We start from the raw sequence: 3,912 nt of genomic DNA on the forward strand, positions 1-3,912 counted from the left end.
TGCCAAGAGAGAGGTCTGTAAGAATTCTGGGCTCTCAGCTTGGCAAGAATTTCCTGATGGGAGCTGGACAGGAATGAAAGTAGCTGGAAAGCATGGAAGGGGCGGCATGGAGGCTACTAGGTGAGAATGTGTCCCAGGAGAAACAGAAAAACCTAAAAATAGTTGCCAGAGAAGAAAAATTAGAGAAGCTTAAGACAAATATTTTGCATTGAACTAAAAATCTCTTGCTAAACTGTTATTGTACAAAACGCTCTTTGCTTTCATGTTCCCTGGTGGTTTGCATGTTCAGGATAAAACAACCAAATTCCGTTTATGTTATTTTATTTAAATTGTAAAACCTGCTTGTTGCAACCACCAGTTGTAACAAAGTTATCATATACTACAGGGATGGTGAATTAAATAGAATATACAAAGTACTCCTGAGCATGTAAAAAACCCAACATTTCCCCTAGGACTCCTTACGTCCATTAGGAGGTAAAAGGTATTGCAAAGTATCTCTGAGCCACACCATAATGCAAAAGAGGGGAAAGTTTTATTTTTAGCTCTGGATGGCTGGTTACGCATTATATTAGAAGACTATGTGGAAAAGACATAAGCAGTTCTGCACAGGGACCAAAGTCCAGGTTCACTACTTCTGGGAAAGAAACTCCTCTCTAAGGTTACAAAATTACGTTTGCTTCTTATTTTCTTTCTTCACACCAAGATTCCTCTCTGTCCTGTGACCTGACTTCAATAAGTAGAAAGAGAATGGCTGAGACTGAAAATGCCTCTCCCCTAGTTAAGGCATTTTTTGGAAAAAGGCTGATCCGTGAATTTGAATCCCATCTGGCACAGACTCAGGAAGATCCCAACTCGCTACTTCTGGGCAGACGCTTCACCCATGCAGCTAGCAGGTGGGCAGAGCCACTTCTGCCTGTGTTCCATATGAGAATAAAATGACAATCTGTAGTTCAATGAAGTTTTGATTTTACTGTTGATCACTGTATTAGTTTAAATGCATGGCAATATTAAAGCAACTACCTTTACTACAATAAGACAAATCATAGCCTAACTAGTTCTTCATATTTTACTTCTTTAAAGCTTAATTGGACCAAATCATGCAGTGTATTTTGCTACTCTCAATCTACACTGCCTATAGTAACAAATAAGAGCTTCCAGTGCAGATTTTGGTCAGCTTTTCATTCAGGTCAGCATTTTGTCTATGGCTTTATATATTAGCTAAGTGTAGCTGGATATGCAAATACACTCAAATAGCATCCTATAAACATATTTCTTACTGTATGAGCTTCGTCTTGAATTCATGGTACTAACTGTACTTACTTTCTTCAGAAATGTGTCAAGTGATTTACAGAACTGGGGCAGAGGGAAGAGATGTTTGTATGATGAACCATAGCAGACTCAAGGCACTTTTCCTTCTCACACTTCAGTCCTTCCCGAGAACCCAAAAAAAGTGGTGCAGCCTAACGGTTCTGCTCCTGGTGAACTGGTGGAAGTAACAACAAACACCTTGCTAATTGTGGCATTTGGGCAGGGATTAATGAGCAGCATAATTTCTCTGTGGATGTTCTGCTTTGATTAGAAAACTTGGAAACCACAGACTGTGTACTTGTTCCACCTGGTCACCACGGAGCAGCTTGATGAGCATTTGCCTGTCATTTCAACCAGACTTTTCTCTGAGGCAAAAAGAACAGGATAATGAAGATTTCATTTACGCAGCCACAGCCTCCATTCTCTCTCTTTCTCAGGTTGTCTCCCTAGTATACAGCAGTTGCTCTTGGCAGCTATTTCACAGTGGCATAGCTCCATCAGGAAAATCAGTACAACAACAGCCAGGCCTGCTGGTATCACTGCTGGTGTGGCTTAGCTTCTGGCTGTAGGGTCAATGGTTGAGATCCTACTTATCCCCCCCAAACAAAAACCCCAATTGTCACGCATCATCGAGTTTGAAAACAAGACCTTCAAACAGACCTGACACTGTGTTGTTTCTCAAGTGTCTTATTCCCTTCAGTCTCATATTGCTTTGCACTGCTGGCATCAGCAGGAAGCTCAGAAAGGACCCCACAACGCAGACAACCTAAGCTGCAGAAAGCCAGGCTTTTGGTGGTCACTGCGTGGCCAGTGTTTGGCCCTTGTTTCCTACCTGGTGCATCTACCCCAGCGTACATCTACTGTTAACATGCTCAGCGCCAGCACCTGCTGCACCCCAATGGTGTAATGTTGGATTCCAAAATTTGGATATGAGAAAAAGAAAACTGCTAGGTTTAAACAAAAGCCTTGGGCTAACAGAGACTGGGGAAAAACCTCCATCTAGAGTCCAGACAAGGACCCATTGATGTCACGGGTTTGGAAAGTTCTGTCCAAGCCCAGAGAAACCATGCCATGATTTCATCAAGCCAGTGCAGAAGACTTATTGTGTTTTATCTCTCCCTTTGTGTTCCCTGGATCCTGTGCATTCTACAAACCTGAATAATACCTCTTTCCCCCATGTAATCCCCAAGAGATAAGATGGGTTTTTCCCTATAATATAATTGTTAAGACCCCAAATTTTTTAATCTGGGTTTTGCCCTTATGTTATCCCCTGAAAACCCCTGTTTGTAATAATTGTAAGTTACAACCCCCTGTTGAATATACAGATCCTAAACCCTTTAAATATGAACTTGTGAATCCAATAAAGGTTCCAGTTTTCTGCCTCTGCTGGGATTGTCGTAATTATTGACTCACTACAAACGGATCTAGTTGTCCATTGTTTATCCAACCCAACATTTTGTCATTCCTATAGAAGGTTCTCTGAACCCATGAGGCTGAGAGGGAATGAAGAAAAGCCCTAACAACAGCTGTTATATTCATTTGTAGATTAAACTTGCTTAAATTTAATTTTCTTTTACAGAAGCAATAATTTAAGGTCATATTTCCCTAAAGCCACTAACAAGTGCCAACTGCAAGAGTTTCTGGGATAGGAGGTGAGGGGAAAGCAAGAGGCCATAAATTCTTAGTGGTTTTGTTATTACTACTTTGCCTAAAGTAATGCCTATTGCTTTAAGTGAACCTTTGTTAAAGCAGATGTTCCTTATATGGCAACTGAAATAAATAAAACTCTTCCAAATTGGTCAGCCTACATGTGCTATGAGGTGTTTTTTTATGTGCATGGAGGAACAGCAAAAACATAGTTGTCTGAGAGGACTTAGTCATACTATGTATAGTAAAAAATCTTTGAAAAAAACATAGGTTTTCAATTCTAAAAAGCTGTTTGTAAGACCTCATCAGACTACGCTGAACTCTAGCAGGCAAGGTGCCATCATCTAGTTCTCCTAACTCTCCTCTGAGGTCTTAGCATAATGGGATTCTTGCACAGCTCCTCAACTGAGCAAAGAAGCTTGAAATTAGACTGAGAAACTGATGCCAGATCAATGCACAGATGGAGGCTGGGCATGCCTTAGGCTGCTTAGGCTCTTAGAACACAGATTAGGTGAAGCTGCCTCCACAGAAAGTTATCTGAGAAGCAGCAGCAATCCAAGAATCATCCGGCCTTCCTATGCCATTGTGGATGCTCCCTGCTGGATGTTATGCACAAGCAGCCCTGCTAAAGCCAGGACAATGCTGTCACAAGTCTACATGATTTGCCTAAATTCTTTCACTTTGGGGTCGCACACTGAGGAGAATGTGCCACTACTGTAGACACGGTGGGAAGGAGTGAGGGTTCCTCTTTTTCTGCTTGCTGAGTAGATGGTGTTTTCTAGCAATGCCACAGGTCAAATGAAACTGTTCAATTAGTTGTATCATGCTGTTAGGAACTATTAAAGGTAAGAGTCAATTAACAGAAGCATGGTATGCTGACTTTTTCCTCTTCTTTTACCCATGAGAAGCTGGAACTTTCATTTATAGGTACAGAAGAAAAATGATTTTTCAGCTTTT

The sequence above is a fragment of the Chiroxiphia lanceolata genome, chromosome 3, assembly GCF_009829145.1.
Source record: "Chiroxiphia lanceolata isolate bChiLan1 chromosome 3, bChiLan1.pri, whole genome shotgun sequence".
Taxonomy (NCBI): Eukaryota; Metazoa; Chordata; class Aves; order Passeriformes; family Pipridae; genus Chiroxiphia; species Chiroxiphia lanceolata.